The sequence below is a fragment of the Arvicanthis niloticus genome, chromosome 21 (genome assembly GCF_011762505.2).
Source record: "Arvicanthis niloticus isolate mArvNil1 chromosome 21, mArvNil1.pat.X, whole genome shotgun sequence".
Classification (NCBI taxonomy): domain Eukaryota; kingdom Metazoa; phylum Chordata; class Mammalia; order Rodentia; family Muridae; genus Arvicanthis; species Arvicanthis niloticus.
Window position 1 is genome coordinate 6,567,966 of NC_047678.1, and position 25,125 is coordinate 6,593,090.

General features: G+C 36.2%; 1 pseudogene; it reads left to right on the forward strand.

The window, feature by feature from the left end:
* Positions 1-1,468: 1,468 nt before the first annotated feature.
* LOC117693626 (ubiquitin-conjugating enzyme E2 N-like) overlaps positions 1,469-25,125 on the forward strand; it is a 62,430-nt pseudogene continuing 38,773 nt past the window's right edge.

Below are 25,125 nucleotides of genomic sequence, written 5' to 3' on the forward strand. Positions count from 1 at the left end.
TTTTATGTAACAAATCACCACTACCTGTAGCAAGTAACCACAAAGTAGCCAAAGAATTGAAATTGGTCAAGTAGATATTTTTCCTTTTTCAGGGTTTAGAAAATTAATGTATGTGTACCATACCATAGATATCTATTCAGGATTTCAATGGGCAACTGCTTCAAGTTCTTAAAAGCCCGATTCTGTAAATACTCATTGATTAGAAGTCTTATGAGGATACTTGTACAAACTAAGAGTGACAATGTTCTAGCATATATCTCTAGTAAAATGAAACAGTCTTTTGCATATTACAACCTACCATAGTACAGGTATACCACACAATCGTAAATGACAAGCAATAATAGAAAAATACTTTAAAAGATATGTTTAATAAGCAGAAAAGATAATAAAGACTCCCAGATTACATAGTGCTTTATTAACTTTAAATATTTGAGGTGCTAATTAGAAAGGAACAACAGCTGTGAATAGACATTGGCTATTAGAGGGAAACTGTGGAACAAAATATCCTGTTTATTTCAAAGATGTGTTGACATCAGAATGGAAACTAAGACCTGTATTATGTTAGGAAAGAGGTGTTTTCTTTGTTTCCACAGGGGAAGAAAAACTGTGGATACCATCAAAATTGATAAAGATTAGATTTAAACAGGAGAGAACTCATGAATAAAGAGAGATGATGCTTCATCAAACAGCTTGGTCATTTAGTCCAAACTAACTTATAAAGACTAATGAAAAAATAAATATAATAATAATATTTTTAAATATTATTACCAAATGATAACTTACCAAAGGTACACTTGCCTTACTGGCATGTAATGTAAGATGAGTTTTCTTAAACCACATGCCTTAATTTCACCTTAGAATGTTAGATTGTAGATTGCCACATGGCCCACATAATCTTTGACATCAGCCTTTGAGTTTTCTTCTTGAATGTAAAGGGTATTTTCATTGGTTGATATGAAAACCACAGTTAAGGGTTTAAAATGTTTTAAGTAAATTCAAAGGATTCCTACAGTTCAGTCTTGTTTCCGAGTATCAGTTGGAGTGATTTGGAGCTAAGATAAAATATTTGAGCAAGTAACACCTGCCTTTAATCTCATACCCAGGGACAAAACTCAAATACAGCTCCTAATTGGTATATTGCACAATAGAAAAATCATGTACTATATTTACAGATTATTATAGAAATCCTCTACAGGGTTAATAGAAAGGAAGTTAAGTTCCAATGGGGACAGAAACAAAGAACAGCTTTTAAGTTTGCTTTTAGGTTCATGCAACCCTGACCAGTATTGAACCAGACAATACTCCATTTGTGCATATCACATTTATTAGTGAATTGGTAACTAGGGACTCTTCATAAAGCAAAAAGGAGTCTACCAACATTTGCCTGTGGGTTTTATTGTAAATTCATTTTATATACAGAGAATAAATATTCCCTCTTTGAGGAACAAATCTAGACATGCCATGAAGCATGGAGAATCTTGTACTCAGTCATTACCAACCACCCTATGGTCAAAAGTCTGCCCCTTACAATGGTGGACTGAATCTGTTCTCATGCAGAGCCATTGCAGGCTTACCCATGGAAGAAAAGGTATTACAGTGGAACTGGCACCGATCAGAATTCCTCCATAACCAGGATGAGGTAGCAAAGAGGTCTGTGCCTTCCTTCACTGAGGAAAGAGCTCAGTTGCCTAAAATCCCATCTCTAAACCATTCACTCCTCCCCCAAAAGAAGCACTTGTTGAACTGTGGGGACCAATGGAATGTCACATTTGGCTAAAGCATGGTTTACTGATGGTTCTTCAACTACTGATGGAACCAAAATTCATAGAAGGTAGCAGCTTATAAACCAAGGGATGGAATGGCCAATACTGAGGAAGGAACCCAAAATCAGCATAGCATTAAGACACACAACCATGAAAGCAAAAGGAAAATATCTATCTCCTTCAGTTCATGGTGTATGATGCTATAGCTATATGATCATCAAAATAGAAAACCATAACTGGCAGGTAAATGGCAAAAAACATCAAGTCAGGGGAGGCATTAATGAAAATACCTAACAAAACTAAGACATCAAATTTAATCTAGCTTGTACAGGCAAGAAGACAAAATGTCTGAAATTAATGACTTAGTAGACAAATTGGCATTATGTTTAATTAAACAAAAATATTAAATTTTTCCAGGGAACAAATTCAGAATAAATCAGTAATAAATGATCGATTACACATTCGAAACACTTGAAAGTTTATACCTAACACTGAAAAATAAAGGAAAATGAAGTCCTAAATTAAACCAGGGCAACCCTGAAAGAATAACTGTTATAAAGAATCCATATCCAGAAGGTGGGTCATACCTTTAATTCTACTACTTGGTAGGCACACACCTTTAATCCCAACCCTTTAGAGGTAAAGTCAGACACATAACAATTACAGTGATTTAAATTTAAAAACTACTTGCAAAAGGCAGGCTGAAATTTAGAGTTAAGGTCCTTTGTCATCTAAAAATACTCTTAAACCTTGAATTTATAAATAAAGGGAAAGGGTCCTCACCTGTTCTCAGGGCAGGCCTTTTATGGGAAAACAAAAACAAGTTTAGAATTTCAGAAGTCAAGGGTAGAGGCAGTACTACATTTGACTAACTAGGCAAAGTGTTATCAGCTAACCTTTAAGGTAATTGACCCTAAATAAGATCAGTGGTGTATGGGTGGTGAACAGGGGAGTTTCAGAACATGGAGATAACAGAGCACAACTATTACAACCATTGCATTATGACATTTTAGGAGAACTTTTCAAAGTCAGCTATGGATAATTATGGGAAGTGGAGTCTGAGAACCTGAGCTTAATTCACCTTATGAGTAAAATGGAGACTGAGTACAAAATGGCTGCAGTATGTTAAAAGGAGCAGGCCTCAACATACATACATAAATACATATACATACATATATACATACATACATACATACATACATACATACATACATACGTTGGTGTGTGTGTGTGTGTGTGTGTGTGTGTGTGTGTGTGTGTGTGAACTTTCTGCTGTGCTACTTGTGGTCACAGAGTACTAATTCTAGAAAGAAGCTTCATCTAGCTGCTTGTACTTGACTTCAGGTCTAAGTTGAAGTAGATAACAAGAAACAATTTTTGTGTAGCTCTGATGTACTTAATAGACTGTGCTCCTCAAATCTTTCTGAGATCTGCTGAGTATGGCATTTAACTTGCTTAAGTTTTCTGCCATTCCTAACAGTAACCTTTGAGGTTTCCAAGAAGACAATGGGGCCCTGCAATGATGAATCCACCTGGATTGTGGTAATGCTAAGGATTTGGAAACATGGCCCCATGCCTCTTCTGCCATCAGGTTCTGCACAAACAGTGGATAAATTTGAGAGACTGCTGTGTTCTACCTCATAGAATTGCCACTAACCTGCCAAACATGAATCAAAGGTCAGCTTTGGACTCCAAACTGTTAGGAAATTTAAATTGCTGAGTTCATAGGAGACAAAACAAACATTTTACAGAATTTAAACTCAAAAATACTTAATCCTGAAACTGCCAAATACAACCAAGCTGAACATTTTGGAAAGCTCAGCAGAAATAGCTTCATTATTGTAAATAGTTTTACTTTGTTAAGTTTTTTCCTTTTTATTTACACAAAAAGGGAGAAATATTATAGGATATTTGGTCATACTGTGAACCCCAAGATTATGATATTTACTTGAAAAGCCTGTCTGTAGTTGTGACTCCATTCTAGCATACACCTTTAATCCAAGAACTTTCTGTTTCTTGTAAACAAGATTAAATAAAGGCAATCACTGGTCAAGAAATGGAACAAGAAACCAGTTGTTTTCCTATGTTCAGGGAGTGAACATAGGAAAAACAACACAGAGAATAAGAGGAAGTCAGAAGGATGGATAAAGAGATGTATAGGAAGTAAAAAGGAGGGGCATTCAGTTTGAGGGGTCTTTGACAGTGTGGAGAAGGAGACCTTCCTTTTCCTCTTGGGACATCATCTCTTGAGGAAGGTCAACTGGGTGCTTTCTACTCCTCTCTGAGCTGGCAGGATTGCACCCCAACATCTGGCACCTGAGTCTTCGTTTAATCAAATCAAATGATTGAGATTTTGTTAAACACATGTGTGCATACTTGTTAAAGAAGAAAGAATTCCTCTCAAGCTCAGGAAACACTGTGAAAGGGCTGATAGAATGAGTATAAGAGACAAGAGACAAGAAGAAGAGTTGACAAGTGTTTTTCATAGTCGTCATTTTCTCATATTAGCTGCATAGTCTGCACTAGGTATGCACAAGATTGGGCTTCTCAGTTGTCCATCATGGATCAAGGATAGCCTTCAAGATCCCTAACTCTCCTTGGTGAACTTCCTTGCCTCTGGAAGTATTCTGGCTGAAAAGACAGTAAACGTTTTCCCTGTGTGACCATTGTTAGGCTTAATAAATTCTAATGGATAGTTTCAAATCTATGGCTTTACAGAGGATCACTGGTCATAGTCAGTGGGTGAGAAAATTAACAGAAATAGAGGCATGAGGGAAAGGAGCGTGTAGGAAGGACTTGTGTGTTGACAGGGGTGAGAAGAAGGTCAGAAAGTGTGGAGCATGTGGGTGATTAGAATGCATTACGTACATGCATGAAGTTAAAGAGTCTATTTAATAATAGTTACAAAAATGATTTAAAGAAAGTTAGTAGTTGTACAGTAGGACAGAAGGGTCTTAATGTTCTTGATTGGAGGATGCCTCAACTGAGCCTTTCTTTTTTGATACCACCAAATAATTTCTTTTTACCCTGCTGCCCACAAATACTACAACCACTGGTGTGATAAACTAATGTGCCATTGTGACCACACACAAAAGTCACTTGATGACGTTTTTAAATGTCAGATTCTAGACTCTATTTTGCAAACCTGATTCAGTCTCCAGAGACAGAACTGGGAAGTGGATATTTTAGAAACTCTCCAGGGGATTCTAACGTGAAGGAAAAGTTGAGTTCCCAGGATTAACATGTCTCTTTTGCTTACCCAGGCACTGAACAAAATAAAGTATCTAGGAACCTGGAGTCTTAAAAGTGAGACCAGGTAATAGAAACTCTCCCATTAATTATGGGTCAGATAGAAAAATAAATGTAAGGAAATTAACAACATGATCACAAAGAAGTAGAAGCACCTATGAGCCTGAGAATTCAAGAGTAATACATTTCAATCATATATTCACTCATTTATGTGCTGAGATGTTTTATTCATTTTATCCAAACTCAATAAGTATACAGATTTTCCAGACATAGCTTCTGGCTAAGTTGAAGACAGTACCTACAATGGCAGCTAGAGGGATTGGGTTCATATTATTTACAATGTACACCATACCAATTTCAACAAGACTAAAAGAATGATCAGTTTGTCAACATAAACATTTCATCCTCATCAGGGATTTGACACTTTCCCCCTTGTCAAACCTAACCCAGTAACCCCATACTCTTCAACTTTGTGCCACAAACAATTGCCCTTTTGCGTATACTTGCCTTTCTACAAAACTACAGCTTTGCTTCTCAAGTCTACTTCACATTTCAATAAATGAGCTTCCCAGATAAAATCAAGTAATTCTGGCTACATTTGAATTTTGAAAAGAGAATTAATTGGGATATGCTTATGCTTTAAGATATTCTTTATTATCTGGTATTTAAATTTAACTGAGGATTTTTGCTTTAGTTTTTTCTTTTGTCCTTGCCACCCCCTTTTGGTTTTGTTTTGCTATTTCTGGAAATAATATACTAAATATATCCAAAAATGCAGGAAAACATTTGGAAAATTTGTTTGGCATTGGAATAACAAAGATGAAAACCAGGTAACATTAGATCTCAAGTTAAATGTGAAACAAAACTGGAGAACTACAAAATCTCAATGTCTAAGATTTTAATTAAAGACATGAGGCAAAAAATGGGTAATCAAGAAATCTTGATGAAAATCATCCCATGTCATCATTTTAAAGATCAAATGAAAAAAAAAAAAAGGGCTTTGAAAATGTAATTATCAGTATGACATTTCTCTGTAAAGGTTTCTGTAAATTACTTTTCCATTTTTTAAAAAAATATCTTGGAGTAAATGCAAAAGTCACAATAATCAGTGAGACTCACTTTTCATGTTAAAACAAAGGGAAAATAAGATTATGAAAATACCATAATTTACCTCTGCATGGTCATTTTTGTGGCTTTTTTTTTTTGTTAGCAGTTTCCATTCTTGATCCTTAATCTCAAATTCACTATGTATCCATTGATGGCATTGATCTCATGTCTCTACCTCTCCTGACTGCTGATATGATAGGCAGGCACCAGCCTACTTAGTTTGTGTGATGGTAGGAAGTACATCTATGGCTTCATTCATTTCATGCAAACATTACAACTGCTGCCCTATATTCCTTGTCACTCAGTTTGGTTTCTCTATGGACCAAGAACCCAAAGTTGGATCTTAAAATCATTTTGAGTGCATTGTTTTAGTTATTTTATGAAGTAATTTGGCTAACAGTTGCATATTTAATTCTAAAGCTGTTTTTGGTTTTGCATTTTTCCCATATTTCAGATGTCTATTAATAGGGAACAAGAATTCCCAAGAAGACTTTAAGTTGTTTAATGAAATGTAGTCAAACGATTCAGTTCCTTCCATCTCATGCCCCTGTGGGAATATTTATACAGGGACTTGTAATGTTCAGAGCATTTTAAAAATCAGTGATCATTTTATTTTTTTTAATTTTTGTAAATGAGGATAAGATTAAGAATGATTGCTACATACCTAGGCCTTATACAAGTAAAAAGAAGAGGATTGTAGTTCCTCAAGAGTCAGGGAGGACCAACAACTCTTGAAAAAATTGGCAAAAGGAGGGCATGGAAGAATAAGTCTGTAGAAAGTGAGGTCAGGTGCTCCAACCGGGAAACCCACAGAGGATTAAAAGTAAAGGTAAAGAACTATGGGGTGTTGATAAAATCAGTAAAATAAATAATTAAGAGGTGTTGGTGTCAATTGTGACTAAGAAGTGAGTTTTGATGGCACAAGTTATCACGAATTATAACAGCACTCTTATACAAAATTGTGATTGACTTCTTTGTGAGTTAAAAAGAATTTGAAGAGTAAATTGGAATGTCAGGATGAAGGTATATCTGAGGAAGGATATACCAATATATATACAAATATATCAACCATAGTATATGTTTGTTATCAGGGGACATATTAAGAAAGGGGGAAAGATATTCCCATAAATGAAAACATTGAAGGAAGTGTATGGAATTAAAGATAAGGTACAGACAGAGGAATAAGTTCATGCAGCTCAGACAGTATGTTCAGAGAACGTGTATGTTTACACTGTTAAAGCTTCTTAAGCTTGTGATAGGGCTGAGGTGGGGTAGGGAGTGAGTAGCTTAAGTCAATTGGTAAGAAAGTTTACTGGTACGATAAGGCAAAGAAAAGTAAGTAAAATTGTTCACATTGAGAGTTTGAATAGATCTTAGTAATTTTTTCCAAACTAAGTTAAATGAAAAAGTCATTTTCCCTTATTGTGACCAGTCATTAGATGTAGGACTCTAGCCAGAAAGCAGATGTAACCATTGAAAGATTGAAAATTTAGTCTAAAGAAATTCCCATTTAGTTAGAAGCACAGCAGCCACCACTCTCTGCAGCTTAATGGATGACTCCAGTGGCCTTAACTGGCATATGCATGCATCTTGCACAGTCTGCTTTTCAGTAATTCATACATCATAGCAGTGCTTAACTTCTGGCTGCTCCCATTCCTGAAGTCATTGAGAAGAGGCTCAGAGGCTTAGGCATGAGCTATAGAATTCCAATGCTATTACCATACTCAGACACAGCTGTTCATCCTTTTCTGACCATTCTGTATCATTCTCATCTGTTCTTCACACAGGTGTGGGTTTACAATTTCTTAAGGGGTAGCACCTAAAATGGTGGTTCTCAACCTGTGGGTCAAGACTCATTTTGGGATTACATATTAGATATCTTGAATATCAGGGATTTACATTATGATGCATAACAATAGAAAAATTACAGTTATGAAGAAGCAAAGATATAATTTATGGTTGGGGGGTCACCAAAACATGAGGAGTATTAGGAAGTTTTAGAACTACTGATCTAAAGCCTCATGCCCAGTGAATGTAGACCCCTTCTCATTTTCTCTTCTTTGCCATTTATCAGAAGAAAAAAAAACATTGATGGGAAGATATTTAAGAGTGAATTATCTTAGTGCTATGCTACTACGCTTGATCAGAGCCAACTTCCTTTGATAAAGTGATGACCTTTCTTCTTACCAGCTTATTTACTGCAATCCAGAATGCTGAGGCAGCAACTATTCTCAAAGGTAAGGGGACTATTATTTTGCCATTTGGTGCAAACATTCTCAATGGAAATTAAGACATCTGAACTCATAAGTGTGAGGAACGTCCAAGCAGATCACCAGAAAGGAAGTAAATGGGCTTGCTTATTGGCTCTTTGAACATATAATCTATCACACATCATATAATGCCCTTGTTTGTGTTACATATTGCTTTCCTGAAAATGGTATGTCATCTTCCTAAGATTTTATCTGCAATCTGCCACCTTAGCTGTACTTTCAAAAATGTGTTCAATCTATGTAGTGTATTCATAGCTTCTAGAAGGTGTTTATGGGATAATACAGGAGGAGAAACCTAAGGTTTCCTTCCCTTACTTCAGTCTAAGGTAGTATTATATAATGTGTCTGATTGGTCAGTTCAGTGTAAAATCTCTTGTATAATAGCAATGGCTCAGTCATCACAGGTAGGGAAATGAGGGGTAAACCTAGAAAATGTGTTGATAGAATACAGAATGTCTTCTCTTTCCAACATACTTTCATCAAGGTGTTATAGCATACTGGGAGCTGAGTATTTGGCCTCTGTTTCTAGAAGGCTGAATGTCATCATGTGTGGTGCCTAGATCAGTCGTAGTTGAGCAGGGTATGTTGGACACATATTCACTTTGACACTCTTCATTGTGATTAATGTGCATGTGAGTTTATTGAGCTAGGATTAAATTTATCAAAGATGATGTTACCTGAGTATCATTTGAGAGCTGAGTCATTCTGTCTCCTTGGATACTGCTTGCCTGTGGATATTTTTTTGTGCTTATGTAACAACATATTTAATATCTGCTAAGGACATAGTCACATAATCCAAGTTCAAAGATCACCATTTTCTTAATGTGTCCCCACATAGAATAAGAGGTGAAAAAGCTCTACAGAGTCACTTTTTTAAGGGTGCAAATCCCATACTTGGGATTCTTTCTTCATGTCTTACTCATCTTTCAGAGGCCTCTCTTCACAGCAATGTCACACTGAAGGTCAAAATTTTAATACATAAATATGAGGGGTTAGATGCACTCATTTTATGACATAACTCTAAGTGTAGATATTATTGTTCGGGAATAAAGAGTCCAAGAGATGGACAGATATTTGCCACTGACTATACTCACAGTTTCCAAGAGAAATAGACACATAAGATGCCACAGAGGTTCACTCAAGGAAGTGCTGAGATCAGTCAGAAGGAAGAAAGGGAGGAGGCAACTATGCCACAAGCTATTCACATGATTTATATGCAGCAGGATACGTGAGGTAAATTTAGTGGGTTAGACTTTAGCTTTGGAGAATGATTGTATATTCTACTATACCAGATGGGGGCTATTGCTGTTTATATGGTTCATATCAACTGCTAATCATCCATTGTAGCTTGATGAAAAAAAAATGGGTTACTTCTTGAACTTCCAAATACAAAAAGAGTGGTAAGAGCTTCATAAAAATTGTAGCTGGATATGGACTCTGGGTAGTTGGGCTTGCATATGAAAGTTTCTAAGTAAGTCCTTTGTCATCTCTTAGTATGAGCTATCTTTACGAAAATGCTCCTTTAAGGCCAGCAAGCCCTCTGTGTTTAAAAATATAAAGTACAAAAAAGATATCATTGGTGCACCTCCATGTGTTTATTCCCTGTGCTACCTGGTCCCTTATTTTCCAAAGTTTATTTTTTTAGGATCTTAAAAATAGCCAAGCTGTTCACCAAAGCCAGAGAATAAATGTCTATTTTTATTGTATGCTTCCTAATTTCCCAGAAAACAGATGGCTAATCCAGGTTTACAGAGGAGACAGAATTTTCAGCTTATCTTCTACCTTTGATATATCAAATGGCTCTAGCCATCCCTTTTCCATTGCTTGCTCATTGGATCACACTGGTGTTGATTAATAGAATGGAACCTGTTTTGAATATGTAGGTGATGTGATTGTTTACCTTTCAGATGGTTCCCTGAAATTTTTTAGAACTAGCAAAGCATGGTGAAGAATTTCAGAGTACTATTCTCAGAGCTTATATTTGAGACATTAAAATAATTATTATTACTATGTAGGCTATGGGCGAACATGAGAGACAATGAATTTACCTATTGCAGAGCCTCCACTTAATTTTTCTTACTATGGTGACTATTAGGTCTCAGGATGTAATGTACCAATCTGTTTTCCATTTCTGTAGCATATACCTGAGATAATGAACTTTTGCAGATAAATGGCTTATTCTGGCTTATAGTGTTCCAAGTTTGGTCAGTACCAGTGCTATTGGGTCTTTGGTTAGTGTATCATGATGGAGGCACATTGAAGATAAATGTTGCTCAACCTCTGGCTCAAACAATTCTGAAAGAACAAAAGGACTGTAGCCACACCATTTGAAATGAGATGCCCTTTCAGTGAGCTTCTACTGGGCATCACCTTTTAATGTCTCTACTACCTCAACTTAATGTCATGAGCTGGTGACTAAGCCTTCAACACCTGGGCCAAATATAATGGCAACGAACTAAATTATTTTTCCAACTACCAGATGTGTCCATTTCTATTTGGAGGGCATGGGGTACTTGGACACGTAAAGTAACTACAAAATAGTGGCTTAGACCAGTAGTTCTCAACCTGTGGGTCATGACCCCTATGGGAATCAAGTGAAAATTTCACAGGGTTTGCATATCAGATATCCTGCATACCCTATATTTACATGACATTATGATTAATAACAGTAGCAAAATTACTGTTATGCAGTAGCAACAAAAATGATTTTATGTTTTGGGGGTCACGAAAATATGAGAAACTGTATTAAGAGTTTATGGCATTAGGAAGGTTGAGAACCACTGACTTAGACTCAGAGAGCTGATTCTATGTTTAGTTTAATCCACATGCTTCTTCCTCCACTAAAATGTATCTTAGATTCCAAGGTATCAAATCTCCACTTAAACCCATTTCCAATAGCCCTCACATAACTTAAGTCTCCCCACTTACAGAAAAGTATAGATTGCTTTAGGGAGAACATTACAAAAATCTGCAATAGTATTATGAGATGCTTCCTCATGAGTGGCCCATCTTTCTTTAAGAAAGTGGCTCCGGGTCTGAAAATAAACTTTGAAAGTTGGACAGAGTATCATAACATTTTTAATTGGGGTGACCTTCCAGTAAATCTTCCTTTCTTTGTTTTTATATAATTTATAAGCTGAGTGACCCCCTTGTTGACTGTCCATTTATTTTATACCTAGGAACATGGTATTCTCTGAAATCTCTCAGGCTGCCCCTAAGAACTTGCTGCTAATTGTGATCCCTGTCCCTAAATCACCCCTGATTCAACCTGACATCTCATAATCTTAAGTCCTTTGTCCTCATTTCTACAAGAAAATTTCCTATTACAAGTGTCTACCACACAACTGCTATTTTGTAAAGGGTGACTCTCGCTGTCATATCCAGAAGCATTCTTGTCTGTCATAAAGCATTTCTTACCAGTTGTATAGGGGAGCTCACGCACAGTGAGCTGGAATCAGGCCCCAAATGATGAACTTCTACTAGCTTCACACCAGCCACAGTAGTTTTAGCTTATTAGGGCCCACTACTTTAAAAAAAAAAAATTGTATCCTGAGAACTGATGACTTAGAAATACCACAATGTACTTCTAAACATTTTTTCCCAAAGTCCCTTTTGCATTTATCACACAAACAAACAACAACAACAAAAACCTCAGACACATAGGATAGGAATGGTTCTCTCTAAACCAAGGCCAAGCACCACCATCCTATGTGATTGAAGACATCAAAATGTGTTCCTCAAATTCTCTACACACCCCATCCTACGCTGGTTCTGTCCCTGTATTTTACAAGTAGAACAACATGTAGGTTGACTCTGGCTATTTTTCTCATGAGAGTGAGACATCTCCAGTTGTTCTTGAAAGGGTGTTTTATGAGAGAGACCTCTGGACTGTCAAAATAGAAGACAGAAACACTGGGCTTCAACAGTAAGCATTGGCTATTTCTGCAGGTCCTGAACTCACAGGAATCTGAAAAATCAACATTTTCAAGTACATTAAGCCAGAAGTTTTGATCTCACATCACAGCCAAACAAGTCCTGAGAGTTGCCAGCAAAAGGGATGGACTATTCTCTGTAGTGTTCTGTCCACTGAAGTGTGTTTTATGCTCTACCCTCAGTGTCCTAGCTGGTGAGATGTATTTAGATCTGCTGGGTTTTAAACACCACCTATACCTCACATGACACTTTACATTACCTTCTGACTTCCTTTTTATTCATAATAATGCCCAGAAGCAGATAATTTTACATTCTTTATATTAATTTCTTCACACTTTTAATCTCTTTGGGTGTAGTAAGTGTTTAAATGAATTCTTACATTTTATAATAAAATGACGATATTACTAAGGTTATTTCTGCTCATCTTCATTATCAACATCTCTAATAAGCTTTGTTCAAACATTTCTATGTTCTCTACTAGGAAATCTCAAGTATAAGAGATATGGAATAATGAAGAAACAAGTCTGTGGTGAAATGAAATGCAGACCACATATACACACACATATTCGTGCACACATAAACACATACACATACACCTTGTTTCCAAAAAAAATGTATTTATTTAGAATATATTTATGTATGTATTAACCTTGATCTGAAAATTTGTTTTCAGGTCAAAGGTCAAGTACATCATCTTTGGAAGCCACTTTTCTCCAAGCCTTCAACATGTTGGCTATGGAAGAAGTTGAATTGCAGGGAAAGGACATGGGCTTCTGGCTAACCAGAGGACAAGGTCATCAGCCCTAGGCATCAGAATGTGTGTTCATCTCCATTTGGGTATTTCAAGATGTTTTCTGTGTTTTTATTGCTCAATAAGAGAACAGTTCAAGATTATTCAAAAATAAGAAGTCCAGTGTCTTCCTGAAATAAAGGTTGTTCCTTTGAGGAAAATTGATGTTCTATATGTATAACCTAGAACCTGCTATGTAGACATGCTGATCTTAAACTCAGAGATTTAAAAATCCATTTAAACAGAGATCCTTCTGTTTCTACCTCCTAAATGCTGTAATTAGAGATATACACCACCATACTTGGCAAGGAATGATAATATATCATTAAATAAGCTGCTTCTTACTAAGTATATCCATAAGCTGGTCATCAGGTCTGATAACTCTAGTGGCATTGCCCTTATAGTGGGTTGCCTAATGCTGCTTATATTGTAATATTAATTTTAGGCACTCCAGATTGGTTGCCCCAGAGACAAGAGAGTCTGCATATAGGTACTAAGTGACCCTGTCCCCAGGTTATTTCTGATTGGTAAATAAAGATGCCAACAGCTAATAGTTGGGCAGTAGAGACATAGGTGGGGTTTGGAGTTCTCAGGCTTGGGGTCAGAGAGGAATATCAAAGAGAAGGAGTGCAGGAGGGGGAAAGAGAAGCCACCATGGGTTAGCAATCAAGAGAACATGGCCCCAAGGGCTGCTCAACTGGAGTTAAGAGCAGCCCAGATGAAACATAGTAAGTAATAATTCTTTCATCTTGGAACTTAAATAGTTAAGGCAAGATAGAAACGTTGGGCCAGGATTAGATAACTTTGACTTCAGTCCTCTCATGCTCAATTCTGCAAGCATCTTACTCCATATGGAAGGTCAGTTATCATATACAATGCTTAGGCCTTCTAGCTGCCATCTACTGGGATTCACATGTTCCTTCTCTTTTAAATACCAGATTACTAATGTTCTATAAACAGTGGCCAGTACATAATTTACCACATTGTGATTTTCAGATGGACTTGGTTTGATGGATTTCAGATTGCTCATTCAGTGGCAGCATGTTCTCAGCACTGAAATGCCTTTGTGATTTAGGTTTTACATATTTTAGCAACTATTTTCAATTCAAGGACTTTTGCCCAAAGGTAATTTCAAGAGTCTCATTTTAAACATCAAAATAGAATCATGATAAGTAATTAAAATTTGTAGCTCAGGAATAACAACAGCTTTTTATACTCTAAAAAAAATCTTAATTATTTTGTTTATTCAGCTTTGTTTATTTTATTGTTTGTTTTCATCTCATTCAATATGCTATATCACATAATTTAAATATATCATTTTGTGAATCTTCTTGTGCTAATTAATTTGGCTACTTTACTTATTTTTAATACTTTTGTGAACAAACATTTAGGTGGAATAAGAATGCTTTTGTTTCATTTTGTGGATAGAGAAATGGAGTTTTAAATGTGTGGGTTTCAGTGGTTAAGTCATGTGTTGCTTCCTTCTAAGAATCAAGTTTTTAATCTAGAGTACTTTACGCCTCTTATGACAGAAAAAATTTCTTTCAGTTAAGCATCAATTTCAATGGTGTCTTCTTGTGCCCTAAATTATATTTCAAGTTACAGAGATTTTTATTAAACAATGAAATATACTCAATATTCACAGCTGAATACATAAAGGCCCAGCATAGTAAATATATTTTATTGCAGAAAAAAGTAGCTGTCCACTATTTTTTACTATTCACTAATTCTATTGCACATGAAAATTAAAGTGCAGAATCATAAAATACATAAAATTTTAAGACTCTCTCATTCCCCTTTCTGAAAATGTCATGTTTCCCTGTTAATTTAATGGATGAATAAAATTTCACTCTGTAAATATACCATATTTTTAAATGTATCCATCTATTGATGGATATCTAGGATAATTTCATTTCCTAACCTAAATAATAAGCAGAGATGAGACAATGACCTAGATGTAAATAAATAAAATAATAAAAATTGAAAAAAAAAAAACCAGATGGCTAAAAATGTTCAAGGTAGCCTATGCTAAGAAAGAAAAATACATATTAAAGGTACATATTAATTTTCTAATATATGGGAAATATACATATAGGTCACAATCTAGATGGTGAGTCACAAATGTGGGGGAAGATATTAGAATATACGTCACATGTAGGTGAATGGGACTCTTGGAAGATGACGTCAGTAAATACAAGCATGAGGCTCTCAAATCAAACTCCTTAACACTTGCCAAAGGACAAGGCCAGGTGCTGTGACTCATGTTCTTAACCCCAGAACCTGCAAGGACTGGATCTTATTTCCCAAGCCTAGCCAAGCAGTGAGCTCTGGTTTCAGTGAGAGACCGCTATTTCAAAACATAAGACAGAAAGAGATAGAGGAAGACATCTAGTGTCAATCTCTTGATCCAGGGTTGATCTCTTGGGCACACACACACACACACACACACACACACACTGAGGGGATCTACTCAGTTGAGAATGGAGATGGAGTTGAGGGACAGAAAGAAGGACAGAGGATGGGAGTTATAAAAGCAATATTTATATGAAAATTCATAATGAAACTATTATTCATGCTAACTCTTTAAAAAACAAAATTTAACTTAAAAATCTCATTTTAAATCTATTTATTTTTACTGGCTATTTTATTTATTTAAATTTCAAATTTTATTCCCTTCCCAATTTCCCCTTTACAAATCCCCTATCCCCTCCCACCTCTGCCCGCCTCTATCTTACCTGCCCACCCACTCATGCCACAGCCCCCTAGCATTCTCCTATACGGGATCATTGAGCCTCCACAGAACCAAGAGTCTCCTGTTCCATTAATTCCAATAAGGCAATTCTCTGCTACATATCCAGCTGCAACCATGAATCCTCCCATGTGTACTCTTTGGTTGGTGGTTTAGTCCCTGGGAGCTCTGGGGGGGTCTGTTTGGTTGATACTGTTGTTCTCCCTATGAGGTTGCAAACCCCTTCAGCTCCTTTTGTTTTTGCCCTAATTCTTCCATTGGAGACCCTGCCCTCAATCCAATGTTTGGCTGTGTGTATCCACATCAGTATTGGTCAGGCTCTGGTAGAGCCTCTCAAGGAACAGCAATACCAGGCTCCTGTCAGCAAGTACTTCTTGGTATCAGCAATAATGTCTGGGTAGCCACTAGAAAGTCTTAGATGCCAGGGACCCAAAAGATTTCCAGGACCCAACAGAAAGGACATTGGCTGAAATGCCAAACAAAGTTGAGATAGAACCTATAGAGACCATATCTAGTGAATAGGCATGGTTTAGGGATCGGGCCTCCAACACACCTCAAAAATAATAATCCAGAATTCCTCCTGTCAAAAGAAAATGCAGACACAAAAGTGGAGCAGATTCTGAAGGAAAGGCCAACCAGAGACTGCCCCACCTAGGGAACTATCCCATATGCAACCACCAAACCCAGACACTATTGCTGATGCCAAAAATATTTTAATAATTTAATAATTTTTAAAAATATTTAATAATTTTAATATTAATATTTAATAAATTTAATAATTTAAATAATTAACTAGCCAAAACATTTACACTAAATTTTAAAATATAAGTTCAAGTATGTTAGGTTTGTGTCTTTTCAGAAACCATACTGAAATTCTGCTTGTGTACACACCTTCAGTTCATAGGTATAAAGTGTTATAAATTAAAATTACTTTTAAATAAATCTAAAGATACATTTTTTTTACTGAGACAGGTATAATATCAGTGCTAAAGATAATGCATTAAACTCACTAATAAATGGAAATTACTTTTGTGTAATAATTATGATTTCATCTTATAAACAAAAAAGTTGAAATACAAGATTGTAATAATTATTAATATAAGTTAGAGAGAATGATTGAAAATGGTTTTTAAGTCCAAGTTCAAATTCCAGCACAAGAAAATAAATTTGACTAGCTTTGTATTTTGACAGCATTTGGCAAAGATTTTGAGCACTCACTTCCTCAATTTATCCCAGTTAAAAAAAATTGCTTTGTGAGATGACGAGTAGTTTTATTTATATGTTCAAGTTAGATACTTAACCATAGGAAGTTAATTTTTTTTAGGCTCACCAGACAACATAGGAAAGATCAGAAAAGTAATATACAATTTTACAAAGCATGTCATTAAAATTCCAATGGTCTAGTTGTTATGATCACCACCATTTCCAATATCAGTTCTGCTTCTATATTTTTGCTGTTTATTGAAATGTCTTAACTTTATTTTGATGTATTAAACTTTGCTGTCTTGAATGTGATTGATCTAGGTCCCCCTTTCATGCCCAAATCATAGATCATTTCACCAAGGGTTCCTCAGAAAATAAGAAGGTCATAATATGCTCCTGTACCCATCAGAACACCTCTGACTCTTGATATTCCAAGGTCCAACATGTTGGGCCTAACATGAGGTCTAATCTCCATTCCACCTTCACCCTTCAGTCACATACACAGGTGGAGGGCTTGAACAGGCCCTAGAGAGATTTACATACTAATGAGGTGGAGCCATTTAAACATTCCTCCCAGCCCCTTCCCCATTCTCCCCTCCCCTTTTTAACTCAGGTCGATCCTGGGTTTATGGGGGTATGCATCAGATCCATCCACCATCCGCCATGTGAATAAACCAGTTTTGGAAACCCAAGGACTTCCTCATGTGTTGGGGCCACAATGCCATGAGGAACCGTGAGGAGCCGGGAGAGGCTTTTAGTTAATGAGCAGCCCGGCCCAACTTCTAGCTGGAGGAACCCAGAGTGTTCCCAGCAGACTACCCACAGCATGGCGGGAGGAACCCTGGGATCCCCAGCCTTATTTTTTCCCTACACCAACACACAATTATTGCTAGAGGTTTTGGATATTTCACATAAGTTTATGATAGGGCTTGAATTACTACTTTTTTTGATCCTGTTGTTGTTGATGTTAAAGTGCGTGTTCATGATGTGAATGTGGATGCTTGCATACCACAACATATTTGTGGAGGTCAGAGCTAAACTTCATGGAACTGGCTCTCTCCTTCTACCTTTACATTGGCCGTGTAGATCTAAGTTAGGTCCTCAGTCTTACATGGTGAGTGCTTCACCAAGTAAGACATCTCACTGGTGTAGCAAGATTCAAATTTCATTGGAGTTAGTTAGACCAAGTTTCTGTTCTTTATGGACAGACAGCCTATTCTAGAAGAGATTATACAGCCTTTGCCAATATTTATTACTCCTTTATGGGTCTTAAAAGTGTTTAATGAACTCAGATCCTCAATTTTTCATCCTTAAAAATTATTGTTCTGGAGAATGCTAAAAGTTATAATGTATTCCATGCCCTGAAAAATAGCAATTTCAAGAATGAACAACTGAATACAGATATGAGAATTGGGAAATAGAAACAGGAAGTGCCCAAAAGAGCATGGTCTTCCTTTATTTGTTTTTCTGGTTATTTAGATATTTGGGAAAGTCATACAAAATATTTCTGAAGTTTTACTGCTTTGGTTTAAATGATAACTTGGATGGTTTTATCTGGATGACTTAAATACATCTATTTAGAGCAATCAAGAAACTAACTTTTTCATTTCTAATCCTTAAAAAGGGGAAGAATGACTCAATTTTTAACTTATTACCTGAGATTTTACAAAAATTACACTAAATACTTCTAATATGTTTCTGCTGCCTCAATAAATATACAGGTCTAGGGGACATTTGTTATAGCATTTAACCAAGGAAGGATGATAGTCAAGCCAATGGTAACCCAGCTGGCCTGTCTGAGCAAAAGAGGAGGAAAGAATCTCCCTCAGTTTCTAAAGACATCAGAGGCTTCTACAACCCATTTTAGGCTCTGGAGTAGTTCCAGACTAAAACACAAGTATCAACCTATCTCACAGCTTTGCATTTTATTGTGCTGCAGCAAAACATGCCCACTTAACATCCCAATATACTTTAGGACTGATTACCCCTAAACACAAAGGGTGTTCAAAGATTCAAGATACTCAGCAATTTCATTAGACGCTAAACCTTCCTTGTGGCTGGTACTACAAATCTAAGATTGCCTAGGTTTCTTACCTTGGCATGTCTGCTTGTAATGTTGTGAATTATAAATGCTGGCTGAAAATATTACCACCTTGATTGACAAATACCCATTTTATGGGTGCTTTTCAACCAAATGAGTTTAATCTTATTGCTTTGATGATTTAAATGTGCTAACTTGATGTACTCCAAATTGAGACAGGCTTAAGGGATACAAATTCCAGTCAGACTACAATCTTCCTCTGTCAAAAGTTTCCTTTTGGCTTGTTTGTCAGGGTTTGTTCTACTGCTGCCGACACTTCCTGCATCTTCTAGAAGAACAGGTCAGTGGTGTATCCAGATACAAAAACTCAGTGTTTAGAAATTTACCCTAAGCTTAAAGGATACACTAGACACTAATGATGTGTGTTTAATTTTCTATGAATTTGGTATTAATACTATCTTACACATTTAAAGAAATTGAGACTCAACAATCACATAATGTGACAGAACAAAGTATCCAATAATTAATCATAACATGGTGATGTTACTGACTCCTCTGACATTTCTCTCATAGTGACAATTATAGATCTCTCTGCAATAACATCGCAGTAGGCAGTTGTCTACCTTCATCTTTGGCTTGTTTTCTTTTACACTATAGAAAGAACTAGGCCTTTGCATTGTTGGATGGCTGGTGGTTGGTTATTTTTGTTGTTGTTTTGTTGTTGTTTTGATTGGTTTGTTATTTGCTTGGTTGGTTAGTTTTGTAAATAAATTGTAGCTATTAAAATCAGAATTTTCTGGACACAACTGCCAGTTGAGTCTCACAATATTCACACATTCATCCTGACCATCTTGAGTTTCAGAGTTGCCAGATGAATAAAGAACATAACACTTAATAGCATGGGTCTGAACAAATGTGAGCTCAAGTCCTTGCACCACTACCATGGAGTGTAAAACTAACTTCAGTCTAATTACTTAACATCTCCCTATGAGGCTATGCACATAAATCTCTCAACAAAGCCTGTGAAGAATGACAAATAAGTGTCCAGAAAGCACTAAGTACAATGGGGTTACTATTTTGTAATTACTAACCATCATTATGTTTCTTCCGTGTACCCTTTTAATCCTGTGTTCTGAACTGATGTAAGCAGGGAGAAGGGCAAACACAAGTTAGGTAAGCAACATTTAAAACACAATACCAGAAACATTAGTTCTTTCTCTTCTCCAGAATTCTCATTAGAACTGCTTGTCAAAAATTTGAACACACAGGAATGGAAGGTGTCTTGGTATTTAAATAGTAGAAATAGAGTCACACTCCAATCCCTTCCTGTGTATTCAAGTCATCTATTACAATTAGAAAGCCCCGTGAAAACAAGGAAGGGCAAATGATTAATGGACATAAATACAGAAGTTACTTGAAACCAGATTAATGAGTAGAAGGTTAGCCAAAATTACTAATGAATTACATAAACATCCCCTATAAATTACTTCATGTTTACATCCAAATGATTTTAACCACAGGGCCAGAGGCACTTTGCATTTCATGGTTATTAGACAGGACAGCCCAAAATTCATTTTTAGAAATGAAAAATACATATATACATATGTACATACATACATGCATTCATACATATATGTGTGTATGTGTGCTACTATGGGTGAAACTATGATTTTCAGAGCACTATAGCCTACGGCTTGGTCATTGCTATCTATAAAGCCTTGTTATATTCTAACCAGTGAATGATGTGTCAAAAGAAATCAAACAAACAAAAACTAAAATAAAACAAAACAAAAAATGACGAATGGTTTGAGCATGAGTCAGTTAACTCGAGCTCCACTTATCCCAGTGATTCTTGACCTGAGGTCGATAGTATGTCATCTCCAGCCTCATTTGTATGTCATCTCTGGACTCATTTCTTATGCATCAAACAGGAATTCTAATGGTATCATTAATGTAGTCTTGTAGTTAACAAATAACTTGCATACATTGTTCCATTTCATCTAAGAGCTGCCTCCTAACCCACCTCCTTAGGTTGCTGAGGAGATAAATGCGTTAAAAAGTATAAAAGCTTTTGTAAAGTTAGAGGCCAGTAAAATGCATGCAGCAATAATGCTTTGACAATATAATTAGAAAATGCTACACAGAAGAATCATGCTCCCGATGTTTAATGAGAGTGTTCTTAAACCATTAACACAGACCTCCTCTGGATATTTATGAATGTTTAATTTGCTTAGAAGAATTCATCATCAAGCCAGCCAGGCAGCTAGTTTTCTGTATCACAGAGGTCAGAGCCTGTTAGCTACTCTCTCCACAGCAATCTCTGGCTCATTCTGAACAATAACAATGTGGCACTTTATTCATAGGAAGCCACAAGGTACAAAACTGCTTTTGGTTTTACCATTCCCACTGGAATAGTAAATGGGAACTCTTTGCCAACCATTCATAAAATACTATGCCACACACATCTAGGACTTATTTTGAGATTAACTATAATGTATGTAGTCATTATAACAGCTCAGGGCTTTCTGATTCTCACTTTTCTCTCTAGGCTCATAATTTAAAAATATTTACATAATGAAAAGCATTTAACTTTGAGCAGTTTCCTTTAAAACATTCAGTGAGAATACAGTTTGAGAAATCCTAGACTCAGGAAGGAATCAGTCAACTTTGTTTTATTTTAACAACTTGTAAATCTAAAAGCCATTTTTTTGGTTTTTACAGTATATGGCATCAGGCTTAAGCAAGCAATGTCACTTGAGGCAGGTAACTAATACATTACAGACTTGCTTTCTATTATTGCCAGTTTTGATATTTTAAGATTACTTTTGTTTACATATATAATATATTACATATATATGTACATGTGTGAATATGTTTGTTAGTATATACAAGTATGTCCATGTTTGTAATTGTGTCTGCGTGTTTCTGTGGGCACATGTATGTATGCTTGTGTAGAGGAGAGGAAAAAATCCATGCAACCCCTTATACAGTCAGTATCTCTTTATCTGTGTTAGTCCCTTACTCTGTCTTATAAGTCAACCCAATAAAAGCATTACCACATCAACTGGAGTTTAACAGGATCCTGGTTTTGGTTAAAATTATTCCTGGAGCAGTGGTCCCTCCCTCTCTCCTGGAAAGGGAAAAGGCAAAAGAACCCAAGCACTAACTTTTGAAAACATCTTGAAAGAATACAAAGCCAAAATGCTGAAGGAATAGCAGCACTCTCATTTTCATTACAGTATTATTCATGGAAGCCAGGGCGCTTAAACAAAACAAATAAGCATAAATAGAGTAATGACATAAACAAATGTGCTATATAAGAAATGTAGCAGAATAATTTCCTGCTACTGCTACATTGTATATGCAGTGGAGCTCAGTGATTGGGCAGTATAAAAGGTAGGTAGAGTGAGGAGTTGGAAGGAGAGAAGGAGAGGAAGGGGAGGAGAAAGGAGAGAGGGAGCAGCCATGGAAAACCACGGATGGGTTGAAAGCTCTCCTGGGTAACAACTTTTATCAAAATGTTAGATATTGTGTAACAACTCTAATTGTGTGGGCATCTTGATAATTGAGCATTTCTAAATAAATAAATCTTTTAGATAATCATTAAGCCTTTTATCTACTGGGTACCACAAGGATGGCTGGTATTATCAGGGACTCACTCAAGCTTTGGAGGGGGGGGCAGTCTGGTGAGTTGGCAGAGCCAGCCACCACAATGGAGTGTCGTGGGTGCCAGGACCACTGTTTCTAGATAGCTGGAGCCACAGTCCAGAGTTGAAGCATGGGAAAATGGCGCTGCCCAGGAACAAGTTGGACCAAGCACTATACATGTTCTAAATATCTTTTATTACAAAGAAATATAATACTATTCAGTTCTAAAATATCCACAACTGCTGCCATTATATGGATGAGTATAGTGGATACCATGTAAATGAAATAAGGTAGACACAGAAAAAGACAAATAACACATGATCTCACCTGTACATGAAATCTAGAATAGTCAAACTCATAGAAAGAATGCAGAACTCTGCTTCACAGAGGGTGGGTGTAGAGGCTAGACTAGAGGAAACGTATAGTTGGTCCAAAGACAGAAAAAAAAGGTAGACAAGAAGAATAAATATAACATTTATTTAATAATAAAACATTGCATAATTAAAAATCCTGGAAAGATGATTTTAAGTGTCCTAATCACAAAAGTATAATACATACAGTAGATTAGTCTGAACTATCTATTCAACATGCATAGTTATATCAATACATCCAATGGTAGCTACTAGATATATACACGTTTGTCAATTAAAAGTCAAATAAAAAATTTATATCCCATTGCAATTATACAGGACAGATTTGGTCTTAAATCTATAAAGAAAAGATGAGTTTTATGGGGAAAGGGGTTTCTTTATTCACCAAGAAGAGACTGGACAAAGAGAGCTGTGGTTTGTGTACAGGACCAGTTTGAATGGAAGAAACAGGAAAGATGTTGTTTTTTTGTTTGGTTGGTTATGAAAAAGCTTCTCCATTCCATGCACTGGGTGTGAGAGTTGAAATGAAGCAGGGGAGTTGTTGAAGACTACAGATGTTTGCGGTGCTGGTGCACAGCCGGAGAGGAAGTTGATGAGCAAATCTTAGACACTGAACTCCACTCAAGTTGAGATCATAAATTTTATAAGTCCGGTCTGAGAAATTATGTAATTCCACTAGAATTCATCAGACTGTACTTGGGTGAGAAAAAAAAAAGTACTAAGCAATCATTATCATGGGACATGATTTTTCTAGATGGGGTGTAATAAATGGACACAGAGGCAAGGATGCTAAAGATGGAAATAGTTCCAGCCTCTAAGAAGTCGTCGGCACTTATTTTTCTTGTAGGGGGGGATGAGAAATGGCTTGAATGTGTTTGGGGCTAACACACTAGTTCTTTACCAACCAGTCTTCTTACATCAGTTTATCCACAAGCAACAACAAATCTGTCTTAACATCATTTTCATTTTTCAATAGTTGGAGGTCTCAGAGAGGACAGGCTGGATACCAAATGCAATGCAGTTAGCACTCAACCAAGTGAGTATTTGAGATTAGGCAACTCAAAGGTCAGGCAGAATTAACAAGTCTCAGTGAATGTCATAACTAAAGAAATGGTTTCTCTGTGAAAACTATCTTCATGAAATATGCATGTATATTTTAAAATGCAAAGAATTCAAATGACAAAAATACGTATATCATGATTAAAAACATTATTAATTCCAAATGAGATATTGTCAACTAATATTTAACAGCTGTGAAAACCCCTAGCGAATCCAAAGAAGTTTTATAATTGTTATCCCAATAATCAAAACAACTGTATGAAGTAAATGTTTGGTCATTTGCACTTTCTCAGTTCCAAGAGTTGGGGAATCAACAGAGCTTACTAACAAGTGGGGTTTGTGCTTTGGTTTTCTTTTCTGAAATCTCATGGAAACTCAAAGTGGAGACAAATATATTTGCAGCAAGTTTACATTTTATATATGAATAACACCCTGAAAAGTTGGGCCCAATGTTAATATTGTTGCTTTTACTATTTGGTTATTGATATTATCATGTTCAATATTGACACTGATTGTTCTTTACTCGTTAGGAAAAAGAAAAGGTCAATTTCCTTCATCTAAATCATCTGGGCTGATACAAAAAATAGTCCAACATCTCTTTCATGGGGATTTGAATATCTTTTATTCTCTTATTCTGTAGTAGTCATAACTTGATTCTTGTAGATCTTCCTTCTGACAGTGTCTGACACAAGCTTGCTGATTCCATTTTCTTTCTAGAAACCACCATCGTCTTTTTAACAATCAAATACAGATATAAAAAATAAAGAAATAAAAAAGGCAAATTTAGCAGTGTTTGTCTTTGAGAAAGGATAGAAAATGAGTATAAAATGTAAAGTAAGAAAGAATTATATACAGCCAAGCGAACAGGGACACGTGTTACCCTTTTGACCAGAGGCCGGGGCTTTAGCAAAGTAGTTCATCAATAGGTTACTGTCATCTGTT